At 43.0% G+C, this 15,653-nt stretch overlaps 1 protein-coding gene across 1 annotated transcript in view; it reads right to left on the reverse strand.

The window, feature by feature from the left end:
* LOC146349938 (cystathionine beta-synthase-like) overlaps positions 1-10,104 on the reverse strand; it is a 60,614-nt gene extending 50,510 nt beyond the window's left edge. Inside the window, exon 1 of the mRNA XM_084841734.1 lies at positions 10,053-10,104. The gene's annotated coding sequence lies outside the window, so the exon portion shown is untranslated. The remainder of the gene's footprint in view (positions 1-10,052) is intronic.
* Between the last annotated feature and the right edge of the window lie 5,549 nt (positions 10,105-15,653).

Here is a 15,653-nt window from a genome sequence, read left to right on the forward strand (position 1 = left end):
TCAAAAATATTCACATAACACTGGTTAATTATCTTTTGATTTACCTTAACCACCAGTTTGTCCAGACAATAACGGTTGGTCAAGCATGATTATGGCTGCAAGCCTATGCACAGTTACCTGGGAATAAGTCCAACTGAACACAGTGGTACTTACTTCTGAGTAAATATTCACAGGCTTGCATTGAGAGGAAAGATTTCTACTGTTGCATATCTAAAATACTCAGTATCTTTGCCAAACAGATTCACCTAGGTTAGGTTTGAGCTGGTGCAATTCTAGGAGTCATATTAATATTGACTGAACATCACAATCTGGGCACAATACACTATGTTAAGGGCCAGTTGTACATTGGCCATATTTCAAAGGCACAATCAAGTAGGGTGGCTAGGTGTCCTACTTTACAGAGGGCAGTCCTCTATTTTTGATAGATGGCAGAGGTCTGTCCTCTATTTGAAAGTGTCCTCTATTTGATGGGCTGACTACAATCCATGTCTGGTCTTAAGTCAAAGAACCATACGAAAGAAGAGGAGGAAAGAGCCTAGTAGCTGCATGTCCGCAGAACATACCTGACAGGTCATCTGGTCACAGTCTTCCTCACTATGGTGAGATGTCTTGTTTTTCTATTTAAATTATAGTTATTATTTCTAAATGTGCATCTATACATATAAATTTACATATGCACACTAGTGCCATCCTTTGTCCTCTTTTTTGGTGATGCATTTCCTCTTTTCTGGCAACCCTACAATCAAGCCACGGGAGCCACACTGCAAAATTGCCCAGTAAGCCTCCCAGCATTAATGTACAGCCAGGAGTTGTGTCTGGTGCCAACTGGTCCAGCAACACACCATACCCGCTTTCTAAAATGAAATGCACTCTTTCTCTTGGATTTCAACCTGTCAGAACTAAGGCAGTGAAAGGTACAAGCAGACGCAGCCCTTTGCTCTGGAAACCAAGACACACAGCCACACGGATAACTCTCAGTCACATGCAAGGTTCATCAGTTCATTTGGCAATTCCCTTTGCAGACAGCTTGTTATCACCAGGTATGTGCTCCATCATCCAGTTGCTTCTCATGTCAGAAATCCATGCACTATGGATTGGCCAGATGCTTCACCTTGCACTGGTACCCTCCCCTCCCCCTTCTTCCAGTCACAGAACCAGTGATGACCAGCACAGGCTGTGAAGTCTATAACATCACCAGTTTAAAAATTGTGTTTTTGTCCCTCTGTATCCTAATAAATGGCTTTCCCAAGTCAATTTTCCAAATTTTTAAATTACAAAAGTGATAATCCGGATTCGTACCGATTCTCTAGAGATTGTAAGCATATGGATAGTGTGTTCTTGGTTCAGAAGGGTTGGAGAGCTAACTAGTCTACCTAAGTAGGCATTTTCCACCTTCAGAATGACTGCCGACATTATGAGTCATTGTTCATATTTTTCTTTTAAAAACCAACCAGGAAATGGCTAAAAACTCGCACCTCTTAGAAACACGCAGCAGTCAAAGGTGAGTATCATATCCATCACTTGCTGATCTGGCAATTTCCAGAGTGCAAGTGTTCTTCTAGTCACAATAAAGCAGTACATTTTCACCCTGGAAAATTCCTATGTATATATTCTTAAATATGCACGTAGATCCATATGATATTGGAGGCAATCCTAAATTTGCACCTTGCTTGAGGCTTTTAAAGAGAGTTTGGAAGCTGTTATTCTTTTTGACCCGTCAATTTTGAACATAAGAAGGGCCATGCTGGATCAGACCAAGGGGTCCATCAAGTCCTGCATTCTGTTCACAGAGTGTCCAACCAGCTGTCAACCAGGAGACCACAAGCAGGTCACAAGTGTAACAGCACCCTCCCATCCATGTTCCCCAGCCACTGGTGGACATAGGCTCACTGCTTCTGGTACTGGAGGTAGCACATATCCATCAAGACTAGTAGATATTGATAGCCTTTTCCTCCAGCAATTTGCCCACCCCCCTTTAACCAGTTACTGATCCATAAGAGGACCTGTCCTCTTATTCCATGACAGCTAAGTTTGATCAGGAGTCTTTGGTGAGGGACTTTGTCAAAAGCCTTTTGGAAGTCCAAGGAAACAATGTCTACCGGATCACTCCTGTCTACATGTTTATTGGCACTCTCAAAGACTCTAAAGGTTAGTGAGATAGGACTTACCTTTGCGGAAGCCATGTTGATTCTTTTTCAGCAGGGCTTGTCCTTCTATATGCTTATTAATTTTTATCTTAAATGATGCTTTCAACCAATTTACCTGGAACCAATTTAAGCTAACCGGCCTGTAATTTCCCGGATTCCCCCTGGATCCCTTTTTGAAAATTGGTGTTACATTGGCCATCTTCTAGTCCTCTGGTATAGAGGCTTAACATAGGGACATGTTACATACTTTGGTCAGAAGATGAGCAATTTCATATCTGAGTTCCTTGAGAACTCTAGGATGGATACCATCTCGGCCCAGTGATTTATTTGCTTTCAATTTATCAATAAGGTTGAAAACTTCATCTTCTGTCACTACTATCTGCCTCAATTCCTTAGACTCCCTTCCTGAAAACATCAGTTCAGGCACAGGTATCTGTCCTATATCTTCTGCAGTGAAGACGGATGAAGGGAATTCATTCAGCTTCTCTGCAGTCTCCTTGTCCTCCTTCAGTACTCCTTCAACTCCATTGTCATCCAGTGGCCCAACTGCCTCCCTAGCTGGTTTTCCGCTTCTGATATATTTAAAGAATTCTTTATTATTGGCCTTGATGTCGTTAGCTATAGAAGTCTTTTGATAGTGCTATCTGAAGCAAAGTGATGCTGCTTGCCTTGAAAAATTAATCTAGTGGACAGGGAGCAAAGTCACTTCTGTACAAGGCAGAGATAAGCTCAGGTATCAAGTGAGGTCCCAGTTGGGGGCTGTCTTAACAAGAAATATCAGTGTACTCAAAACCAAACACTTGCAAGCAAAGATGTGCTAGGAGACCAGAACTGTTACTCCTCCTGTGGACTCAGTGAAGTATTGGGGAAGATCATTACTGAAGGAATCTAGACATAGGGTATAAAAACATGTAGTAGAGATAGAACAAGGTAGAGCTGAAACAGATTAAGAGGCCCAGGAGAATAAAAAGAACTTCACCTGCTAACAAAATGACATCAAAGTAGGTGCCAGACAAGCCTCTTTGGGGCGGGCATTCCATAGCTGAAGTGCCACCACTGAAAAGGCTCTTTCTCCAGTAGCCACTCATAACACTTCTCACAGCAGGTTCACCAGAAAAGGGCCTCCAAAGAAGACCTTAAGGTCCGTATACACACATGAGGAGATAAGTGGTCCGTTAGGTATCCTGACCGCAAGCCATGAAGGCCTTGAAAAATCAAAACCAGCCCAAAACCGATGGGCTCAGAAATGTGTTACATCTGCAGTTTGCATTTTTGTAATATTGAAAATGTTAAATAAATAAGAGGAGGAGGAGGAGAGGAGGAGGAGGAGGAGGATTGGGAGTGAGCAGAGTTGGCAAAGCACCAGTGAAGTGTGCTTACCCCGCCCAGTCCCAGTTAGCAATCTAGCAGCTGTATTCTGAACTAACTGAAGTTTCCAGACCATCTTCAAAGACAGCCTCACAAATCATGCATTGCGGCAGTGCAAACAGGAGATTACCAGGGTGCACAGATAAGATAAAGCAAGATAATCTTTCACCTGCTCGATTGCCTGGCAATCCAGTTGCTGTGCATAAATCTTGCCTTTACTTCTAAAAGCAAATAGCCTTAGTTTTCTCATATCTAATGGTCTGTCCGTTCTCTTTGCAATACAATTGCAGAGGTAAGAATGATCTTTTGGGACTGTTCTGACTGAAGGAAGACATCTTATTTTCAGCATAAAGGAGTATAGACAGTTTCCTATTTCCAACTACAGAGGAGGAAAAAGACAGATCACCACTAAGTTCTAACAATATAATTGCTTACCCAGGCATTTTGACTGATTTGTTTTGTCTGTTTGACTGCATTTGCCACCTTCTTTGTTTTTATTATGACAATGTGGTTTTAGTGTTTTTGTATATTGGGTTGGATCTAGATTTAGTCACAGAAGATCCATTGAAATGGATAGGACATAAGTGTGTGACTAATCTAAATCCCATTGGTTTCAGTGGGTGTACTCTTAACTATGACTGGATTCAACCCATTGAGGTTTAGTTTAATCATTATTGTACACTGCCCTGGTATCCGCAAGGATGAAGGGCGGTTTTAAAATGTTTTCATTATTAATGAATAAGCCCATAGCCCTGCTTCACACTATGGTTTTAGAGAGATCCTAGCTTTCAAGAAAGATTCAGTATAAAGCTCATATGACGTATAACAGGTTTCAGTCTGTATCTGTGGCTAGAAACATATCACAGAGAATCTCCTGATCAACAATGCTGAATGCTGATTGTATTTATTTATTCATTTATGTAAACTACTTATATGCCACTTTAAGTGGTTTACATAAGAAATACATAAAAATACAATATAAAAGCCGATATGAAAACAATCTAAAATAATAAATACCATTTTAAAAAATTCAGCCAGCCAAGGCAGAAACCACAATAAATAATGATCTAGCACAAAACATTCAGCATGGAGTGATCTATTATGAATCCAGACTGCTCTTCATTGAAGATGCTAGTTTATGTCACCCAGTTTTCAAGTTTACTAATGGCACATTCCTATGCATGTCTACTCTAAAGGATGTCCCACTGAATTCAATAGTCCCACTGAATTCAATAAGTGTGTACAGGATTGCAGCCTAAACAAATATGCATGCAGTGAGCAAGTATATTAATCAAAAGCAATGAAGAGTCTTGTGGCAAGCTGATTGGCCTATCCTTGGTAGGCAATGTCCTACTCCCCTTTTAAAAACAGAAATTATAATCAAATTCTAACCAGCAGGGCTAACGTTTGTCAAATTAATATAATCCAAACCTTATTTACACTAGGGGTAAATAACTTGTGGTTCTCTAGAGGTTTTGACCTACAACTCATAGGTCATACTGAGATCCTCTATGGTAGCATCAGCTCCTGGGGACCATGGGTCAGTAATATGGAAATTAATATTAAAATCTTGTGATGCTGGATTGGGAAGCATTTTAGGGAGCAATCCTACCAGAATAGGTGGCCGCCTCCAAACTCGGAGGTGACTGCCTATCCACTGCAGGGCAGGAGAAGCACGGAGGGGATCATCCCCTCCGCGCTTCAGCCACCTGCATTTGTGGCTAGACAGCCGATTTCGGCTGTCTAGCTACAGGAAGTCCGAGTGTGGGAAGTGGTGGCCAGACAACACGTTGGATGTGTCATACTGGATTTCCGACTTCCCCGCCCCCGCACACCCCCAGGAATGCCCTGTTTTCGCTGCTCCGCGCTCCTCTTCCGAGGGGGTGAAGATCGGTTTTCAGGGAACTGACCTCAGAGTCCGGGCTCCAAGGTCGGTTCCCAGGAACCAACCTATCCTATGGCCATCTAACCGCTGACTAGCGGCCATAGGATTGCGCCCTTATTCAATCAGAAAGAAAATGCTGCTCTCAAACAAGTTTTGAAAGATGAGTAATTAAAATATTAAAATCACAGAAACCATAATTCATTTTTTTCCAGAAATTGACACTGGCCATTGTTAAATTGCAGCCTCAGGGGAAGGACAAAGATGCTTCTGGTAACCAATTCTATCATCAGAAGCTTGAATCAGGATAAGGGCTTTCTATCACACTACATGTGTTAATTGGCTTCCCTAGTGTCAGGATTACTGGCAGCAACTGTTTTGTGAATGGCTAGTGCTAATGATGTGATTATCACTGGCGGTACTTTCTGCATTTAATTTCCTTCTGACATGACTGTTTGTTTATTTGTTTATTACATTTCTATACTGCCCAACAGCCAAGGCTCCCTGGGCAGTTCACAACAATTAATAATTGATAATTGATAATTCCACCCCCACCCATATGTACTGTGTATATAACTGAACTCTCAGTAACACTTCATGCATCTGATGAAGTGGATGATAATCTATGAAAATTTATATCAGAATAAATGTGTTAATCTATTGTAGCAGAAACAACAAAGAGACTTGTGGCACCTTCATGATTACCAAAATTCCAGAGGGGGAGCCATGATAATCAAATTTCTTTTATTTCAGTTGAATGAATGTATTCCTTTTATTATTGCAGTCACAGGCAAAGATTACTTATCTTGCTTAGTTTTCTTAGCAACATCTTGTCAAGTGGCACAGAGCTGTCCAACTTGGCTAAACAAATAACGACCGAGTTCGCATGATCACTGCAACCCATCATGGCTTATCTAAACCACAGTGGGTTGTGGCTAGCACTGGTGATGGGCTGTTTTAGGGTTATTTGAGGGTTGTTTAACCCTCACATAAGCCACCGTTGCTGGATTCACATGACACAATAAGCCACAACAACCACCTACCGTGGCTTGAGTATTCAAAAAGGTGGCCGGCATGTGCTGGAACCCCCCATGGCTTAAATAAGTTACAGTGGGCTGCAGTGATCATGTGAACCAGCCCATCGTCTTGCCTCACTCACTTGCTTTTAAGAAAGCCAGGGACAGGCTGCATCAATGATCACAACTCTAGGGCCATCCAAACAGAATTTGGGGGCTACTTAGCAGACCCAACTGCAGGACACTTTTACTCCAGCCAGAGTGCCTTTGCTTGATTTGGGTGCCTCAGAGTTTAGGTGAAACCATGCTAAAGCTGTGGTACAATACCATTGTAGCAATGCTGCTGGGTTAGGTCCCAACACCAATTTTAGGACTACGAGTCCACAGGTATTGGTTTGGCAAACAAGCTAGCTGCCATTTGTGCTCACCACCAATGCCCCCCCCCCTTCACCTTTTCTGGCATGTGAGGAGGGCTTTAGGAAGAGGGAGGGATTTCTCCCATTTGTGAGAGAGTTCTTCTATTTTTATATGTACAGATGCAAATTCAGAAATAAATACTATAATTTAAATAGAAATACAAAACATCTCACCAGAGTGGGAAGACTGTGACCAGATGAACTGGGTGCCTGCTCAGTCTGATGGCTAGGTGTGAACTATTGATGGGCCACTTCAAAAAGCATACAAAACTATGCATGGTGTGGAGAAAGTGGGTAGGGAGACGCTTTTCTCCCTCTCTCACAATACTAGAACCCGGGGTCATCCCATGAAGCTGATTAGTGGGAGATTCAGGACAGATAAAAGGAAGTGCTTCTTCACACAGCGCAAGGTCAAACTATGGAATTCTCTACTACAGGAAATAGTGATGGCCACCAGTTTGGAGGCTTTAAAAGGGGATTAGACAAATTCCTGGAGGAAAAGGCTACCAATGGCTACTAGTCTTGATGGCTCTATGCTACCTCTAGTATCAGAGGCAGTGAGCCTATGTACACCAGTTGCTGGGTAACATGGGTGGGAGGGTGCTGTTGCGCTCATGCCCTGCTTGTGGGTTCTGGTTGACAGCTGGTTGGCCACTGTGTGAACAGAATGCTGGACTAGATGGACCCTTGGTCTGATCCAGCAGAGCTCTTCTGATGTTCTTAAAGCCACTCCCAACGTTTCCTGCTTATGGTTCTTTGACTTTAAACCATGGCATCATGGCCATCACACAAGCACCCCAGAGCTTTTCATGGAAAAACGGATTTCCTGAGACTACTTAAAGTCTGATTCTTTCCCTTAAGTCCGGTTCTCTGCAGGGTAGCTGTTGTGTGCCCCAACCCCCGCATTTACTTTGGGTATGCTAGCCCTGCCCAGGGGTGTGCCTTTCAGTATGACCCCTGTCATGGGGTGTTTCCTGTCCTTGTCTTTCCCATCCCTGTCTTTCCAAGCAAACCTATTGTGTCTACTCAGAAGTAACTCCCATTGTGGCCAATGAGGCTTGTTCCCGAAATGTCCTTAAAGCTATGTCAAAGCTGTGTGTCTTTGATGTTTGCTTCCTTGCTTTTCAGAACTAATTAATTCACAGCTTTGATCCTTCACAGTATCGAGAGTTTGGGTGGAGTGGGGTGGAGGGAGAGAGGCTGCATGTCTTTAATGTTTGTCAGCTGCAAGGAACTAATTATTGAGAAGCTTCTATCCTTTGCATAACAGGAGCTTCAGGGGAGGGAGAAGGCTTTCTTTAATGTTTGCTTTGTCAGTTGTAAGGAAGGACGGGGAAAGTGTCTTGCATTGGTTGATCAGCCCCTGCCAGTCTGATGACGTTTACTCCAAACCCCCACCGCCACCTGGAAGTATGTTCCTGTGAAGTGACTTAAAATGGTTCAGTGCACTTGTTTGTGGAGCCCTGCGTGGACCAAATCTGATTCCCTGAAAAAACAGGTAATCCTCCATTCGCTTCTCCTTTTGGCGTGGAGATCGCCCCCTGGACTGTAGAGCCCATCAAATATAGACCACCCTCAAATAGAGGACTGTCTTCTGCCAGCTAGCCAAAACAGCAGATGGTCCTCTGTAAATTAAGACACATGGCACCCTATCATCTAGAAAGCGGACGAGGTTTCAGCCCCAGGTGTCTGTTCAGTGTACCAAAATATTCAAGACATCCATATGCCAAACATATCAGCTGCCTTCTATATATGTCAGGTATAAGACTTCCTCAAAAAGACAGTATTATCTGGAACAAGCTACTAATGGATCTGCTATTATCTGGGCTAATACACAAATTTTAAAAGATGGCCTGGCCCCTAATATTTCAGAAGCCAATGAGACAAGGCAGTGTGTTAAAAACAAAGTTTTGAAGTCCAAAGGGTAGGACTGTACACACACACGTTTCTTGGTTTTACCATCATGTTAAGATAAGTTTTGGCCTCCCTGATTATTTCCTCAAGTGATCTGTCTGGAAAGCACTTACCACTTTATAATTTAAGGAGATTCTTTCCCTGAAGTTGCAGGGGAGATAAAGTTCTTTCTAATGGTTGTTTATGCACTTGTGCCCAGGAAGAAGTGGACCATTTTGTACAGTACGTATTGTACTGCTCTTTATATACTGCCCCTAGGGAAATATTTTTTCAAGCAAATGCTGAAAACATGCCATTTTTTAAATTATGGTGTTTGACATCTAATGGGGATAAATAAATAACATAGGAAGTTATCATGCTTGCTTTAGCTGCTTAAAGAATAGGATATATTTGTGCTAGAATGCACTGGGGGGGGTCCATTTACAGTAAGCTACAATATTATGTTTCTTTCTATGTTGGGGGTAGGCAACCTGGTGTCCTCCAGATGTTTTGGAGGACACCCACAACCTTTGCCCATTGGCCATGCTGGCTGGGGCTGATGGGAGTTGTAGTCCAAAACATCTGAAGAACACGAAGTTCCCTACCCATGTTGTGCTATATTTTGTTAGCTGATTCATGTACAATATGCACCCTTTTCGTACAATTCCAATGGTTTTAAGCAAATAAATGTCTCCTATATTCTTTAATATTTAAAATAATAGCATTTTACACTACAGAAAGACCCATTTGCAAATGCATAGCACAAGGTGACGTGAATCTTCTACAAAAGAATGAGATGATAGGAAATTACAAAGTGGATATGGTAAGGGAAATATTGTACTATATAAATAGGTATGGAAGATAGTTGGTGGAAAGGCAGAAGCTGAAAGATGAAAAAGCATCTTTTTTCATCTCCATTAATTTTTACATAGTTTGAAAGATAATAGAAGATGGTGATTATATGCAATCAGGTTACAGCAATATCTTTAATGTGGAAAAATGTTCATTTGTTTTGTAAAAAAAAAAACACCTAGGTTATACCAAGTGAAAAGATAAAGAAGGTAAATACTTAAAGTGCCGGGGGGGGGGGAGGTGTCCAGAAAAATGTTTCCAGTTTCTTCTTCTAATGCCAATATAAACATCTTGGAAATCTACAGTATTTTTAAACACTCATCTTAAAATCAAATCCACCTATTCAAATGTTAGACAATCCATCAACAGCAATCAAGCCAAAAAAACACACACCTAATGTAGAATCAACACAAATGTTATCAAATCAGTTAAAAGGCGAACATCTGCAGCAAGCTTATCAGAAAGAAGCAATACTCACGTGTATGCCAGGTTGCTTGCTGTGACTGCTTCTAATGCTTCTTACTGCACACTTATATGAGTCAGCAAGCCAATAAGCGACCTTAGCACAAAGATCAGCGATTGGCTGCTCTTCATACTTAAGGTGCAATCACCTTCTAAACGCCAGTGACCAAACTGCGGCTGGGATATGAGTTCATCTTCTTAATTGTTATCGATTTAAAATTATTTTTAGTTACATGAAATAATTGAAGAAGCAGAATTTGACTTACAGATGTTTATAGACAATTCAGGGATTTGGGGAAGGAATACATTTTGCTTTGTGTAAGTTCTTAGGGCCTAATCACATGGTACACACACTGCGCCCCCTACCACCAAAGGCCAGTAACTGTTTTTTTCCTGTGGAAAAGCCAGTTGTGATTTTAGAATCTGCTTTTTGCAGAGAAAACAAAACAAAAGGAACATCAGCACAATTTAGTATGTACAAATGATAGATTTACAGATTTACCATGGAACTTTTCCCGTAAGGCTTCTGGCTACACGCATAGGGTGAGGATTTTCATATTGCAGCTGGAAAGAAAAGAGATAAACGTTCCTTTCTCATGCAAGGTAGTCCCAATAATAATTGCTCTTCTGTGCCCCTAATTAATTAAGGAAAAAGGAGAGAACTCCATGCTACGCATAAGCAAATGTGTAGTTTGCACAGGGTTGATCGTTTTAAAATGATGTTTGCCCCCTCTGCCATGGAGTGAAAAGCTCCTATCTCCCGTCAGCAGCTGATCAGAGGTGGGTGCTTTCCCCTGCTTAGCACCAAATAAGGCTCCTTTCTCAGTGCTTAGCAGGGGGAAACATGTATATACAATCAGCTATATACAATATACAATATTATATATACAATACAATTAACCAGAGTTAATTGTTCCCCCTCCAGGGCAGAGGGAATGGGGCCAGGGAAGGAAGCTGCTGAATTATTCAGTCCTGCTTACTTCTGAGTAGACATGCTTTCTACTATAAATCCGTAACAATGGAATTGGGGTGTGTGTGCATGTGTTTTTAATTCAGCCCTACCTACTTTTGCTCATGGCCCTGCCCACTTTTAACCCCACCCCCCTCTGGAATGTGACCCCTAAGGGCTTCCCCAAAATGGAATCTGGCCCTTAGGCCCAAAAAAGGTCCTCACCATTCTTTAGATGAACAGACTGTTTTCCAAGTACTCCATGCCCAGGAATGCATAGGGGCACTCCATGCCCCTCCAAGGAACCAACTTTTAAAATTATTATTTCAAGAACCGACAGTCCTAAAGAAAGGCGCTGTGGCTGCCATAGGGGATTGCAAAGTAACTGCAGCATGCATGAGGAGCAATCTGCTTTAACTTTTTATATCAATCAGAACTGGCCATGCTGGCTGGGAATTATGGGAGTTGCACTCTAACAGAGCTGGAAAGCTCCAGGTTGGGGGAAAGCTGCAATACAGGACCCATTTTGCACCACAGAGATAATGAAGTGTTATTGCTTATAATTTGTGCACGTCAAGCTGCTGCTAAGAGCACAATGTCAGAAGGTGCTGTGCTGGCAAGCAGATCCTTCAGGAGCTTCTGTCCAACATTTGAATTTGTATCAGGAAGCTCTGGCGTGGGCTGGTCCATGAAGTCAGGAAGAGTCGCAAGCGACTGACCGAATAAACAACAACAATCTGTCTGTAACTGTAATTCATTGTGTCTGAGTTGTCTGTCAATTGTTGAAAAATGTGTAAGTAGATTTGTGAGGGCATGGAGCTTTGCTTCTGTCATAACCACAGAAGCAGTTCACGTTAAGCTCAAGGTCTTTGTATGCATAACACTACAAACAGTGGTAAATAGTTATATAACCCTTATCTTTCTGTTACATATCAAGACTGAGTTGTAAAATGAAAATAGCACAGGACTGCTGGCAGGGGAGAAGGAAGCAAGATCACGTGAATAAAACAGGCAGCCTTTGCATTTGACGTTGGCATTGGTGATTGCTGTTCCATGGAAAGCTGGGTGGATTCATATCTTTCACTGGCACTGTAGCTGTCAGAAAACTAACTTACAAGAAGCTCCATGCATTTAGAACATGAGTAGGAAACCGGATGTTCTCCAGATGTTTTGGACTAAAACTCCCATAATCCCTGACCACTGGCCAGACTGGCTTGGGCTGATGGGATTTGTGGTCCAAAACATCTGGAAGGGACCAGGTTGCCTATCTCTGATTTTGAATGATAACCGCCAGTTTCTGCCAGGGCTCCTGTCCCTTTAACAAGTGAATTAAAGTTAGGCAGAAATCCTAAAAGTGAAACATTTCTCATATGCTTCTGTGGGAAAGTCTCACCTACTGTATGTCTACCTATGATGACACAGCTGTTCAGTGCCCAGAACCTCTGACAGGATATAAGGGATGAACCTGAATTAGAAAGCTTCAGTGAGACACATCTGGCGGTAACAGAGAAGACAGCAGATTATATATATATATACATTTCAAATAAAGACAATGAGGCTACTCTAAAAATGTCTGCATTGGGCTAACTAGCATTCCTGTACAATGTGACTGAACTCATGCTTTGACGTTTGCCTAAAGAGAAAATATGCCCACACTCTGATCTTCATTACTCATAAGGGCCTAGTGGCTTATATCCAATGCAGTTTACTGAAAATAAACCAGCTTGCAGGGCCAGCTAAAGATGTTTTAATGCCTGAGGCAAAGGACAAGATGGCCGCTTCCTGCATACCATGAACAAAAGCCAACTGGGCTGGCAGTTGAATCTTACTTCAACTGGCAACTGAGAGCAGCTTCGGAGATGCAGGGAAGGCTGTGACACATACACAGCTCTGCCCTCCAACACCGCCCCCCCCCATTCTGCAACTATCAGTATTGGCTGCCTGAAGCAGCCGCCTCACTCTGCCTCATGGTAAGGCTGGGCCTGCTGGTTTGCAGAGAGAGCAAGAACATCACCGATGAACGAGCGGAACAGCACCTGGACAATCATTTCCACCTATGGAACAGCCATCACAGATCAGATACCACAGCCAGAGCTTTCATAGCACCTGAAATCATCATAGACAAAATACTTCCAAATAAGAAAGCATTTCATACAGACTCATTTGGGCAATCATCTCTCTGGTCTTTGGAGACAGTGTATAAATTTACATGAAACTGTATGCCTTATGGACCTAGATTTCAGGTCCAGGTGTGTTAATACACTGCCATGCTACAGAGGATGTTTTCCTTTCACCAGAGATATTGGCAGCAAGTTGTTGCTAGCGACGCATCTTTCAGCATTCATTTTCTCCAGTTTTTCAAATGCACTGGTTTTCAGTGGGTGGGACATGGAAGTGCCATCACCACCATTATCTTTTGTTTGTTTTAAAAGAAAAAAAACAGTTGGGAAAATGAAGGTGGAAAAAACAGGGAGAAGGTGACTAGAGACAGAACTCCTTTATGATTACTCATTGAACAGAAGAAGGAATTTCACTGGGTCTGGCTTTTTGCATCCCTATAAGACTTGCCACAGTTCCTTCCTTGGTATCTGGTCACCTGCAGTAGGAGTAGAAAGACTGACACAGGGCATTTCTACACCAGCCTAAAATCCTGCATTTAAAATGGGGCTTTCTGCTTCCGTTCTAAATGCAGAATCACCACTGACTCCCTTTACATGAGGTTCCTCCCCCTCCCTTCTCCCCGCATCTGAGTCTTCCATTCCCTTTCGTTGATCTCGTTTCTCTTCTTGCCGCTTTAACTCTTTTCATGGAGGAAACTGAAGCGGAACACAGCGGGGTAATTTGATAGCTCATGATCTGCAATCTATTTAAAAACGGAACAAAGGGCATTTAGTGCAGGAGGGTCATGGCGTCACGTAAAGAGCCCGCAAACTTCCATGAAGGAGCAATCTCAATCGCAGGATAAAAGCTCCGTGTGATGAAGCGCACATACAGAAAAATGGAGAGTAGGTTGCTGCTCTAATGCATGCAACGTAATGCACAATAAGGGCAATTTTTTTGGATTGGTTGTGACAATAATCCCACATACTTCTTTCTTTCAATAGTTATCTGAAAATGTAACCCTATGCATATATACAACAGAGACTTGTGGCAGTTTAAAGATGGAGGGAGCAATCCTACCTGGTTGTCCTTTGGCCTCGGAACTCAGGGGCCGGTGGGCATCCTATGCAGAGCAGAGCCGCATGGAGGACAGCTTCACCTCAACACTGCTCCTGCTCTGCATTTTTGCTAGACAGGCGATTTCACCCATCTAGCTGGATCTCTGAGGAGCAGGAGGGAAGGAGGCTGGGGCAACCGGAGGATACATCATAAGCCAGGCGCCTTGGTCTCCTTCCTCTCTCCCTGTCCACAGAACCTCCCACTTTGCATTCCCTCCGAGGTTGCTGGCATGGTTCTCTCCAGGCCAGCTGCGAGGGGGAGGGGGTGGGGTCAGAGCGCTGTCTCTGACCTCGGATCCAGGAATCCGAAGTATCCTGTGGCCCCGCAGACTCTGTCTAGAGGCCATAGGATTGCTCCCTAAAAAAAATTATGAACTTCTGTGGACACTGTCCACTTCATCAGAGTCATCAGTTACATCCGTGGTTCGTGAAAGCTTGTGCCAGAATAAATGTGTTGGTCTTTAAGGTGCCCCCAAAATCTTTGTTGTTTTCGCTGCAACAGACTAACACAAACTGGATTCCTATGCGTGTTTACTTGGAAGCAAACGTGGAAGCAAGTCCCACTTTTTCAAAGGGCTTAATCAGGATTGCATAGGATTGTACCCTTAATGACACTGAAAAACAGATGGAAAGTGGGGCTTGTGTGCGCAGGTAGAAGTGGATGACCATAGGAACGTAACAGCCCAGGGGGATCAGACCATGGGTCCATCTGGTCTAGCATTCTCTTCTCCACAGAGTCAACCAATTACTTCCAGGAAGCACACAAGCAGGCCGTGAAACCAGGATGGGCAGCATATGCTCCCCACTGCCCCCAGTTCAGCTTCCACTGCTGCTGAAATTCACCATGATGATAGCAAAAAACTTGCTAATGTACTGCTGAAAATCAGTGGCAAACTGCTAAGGAATGCTACACTGGCTAGATTTAGCTTGTTTCCAAGATAAATTTGGCCAGAGCAGTGTTCCACAGCAGCCGGCTGCCAAAAATTGGCAATTTTTTTTTGCTGCTGCTGCCAGCACCCCACAGAAATCCACAGGGTGGCACAGCGGGGGCAGTCGGGGGTGGCAGTCGGAGGGGGCAGTCGGAGGGGCAGACCTCCCGCAGTTGCCCACCCCTGGCATAAAGGCAACAGCCATCCCCCAGGAACTGGTGTTCAGTGGCATACTGCCTTTGAGTATGGAAGTTCCATTCGGCTATCATGGCTAACAGTTGTTGAGAGACATTTCCTCCATGGATTTCTCTAGCCCCCCTTTAAAATAATCTAAGTTAGTGGCTATTGACACATTTTGTGGCAATGAATTTTGGGGGGACCCTTTTTGCTGCCTTTTCCTAGATTTGATCGAAATATCTATCTATTTATTTATTTATTTATTTATTTCATTTCTATACCGCCCAATAGCCGAAGCTCTCTGGGCGGTTCACAAAAATTAAAACCAAACACACAATAAAACA

This window comes from Heloderma suspectum, chromosome 3 (assembly GCF_057233095.1).
Source record: "Heloderma suspectum isolate Gila_16-S chromosome 3, 16-S_ref, whole genome shotgun sequence".
NCBI classification, from domain to species: Eukaryota; Metazoa; Chordata; class Lepidosauria; order Squamata; family Helodermatidae; genus Heloderma; species Heloderma suspectum.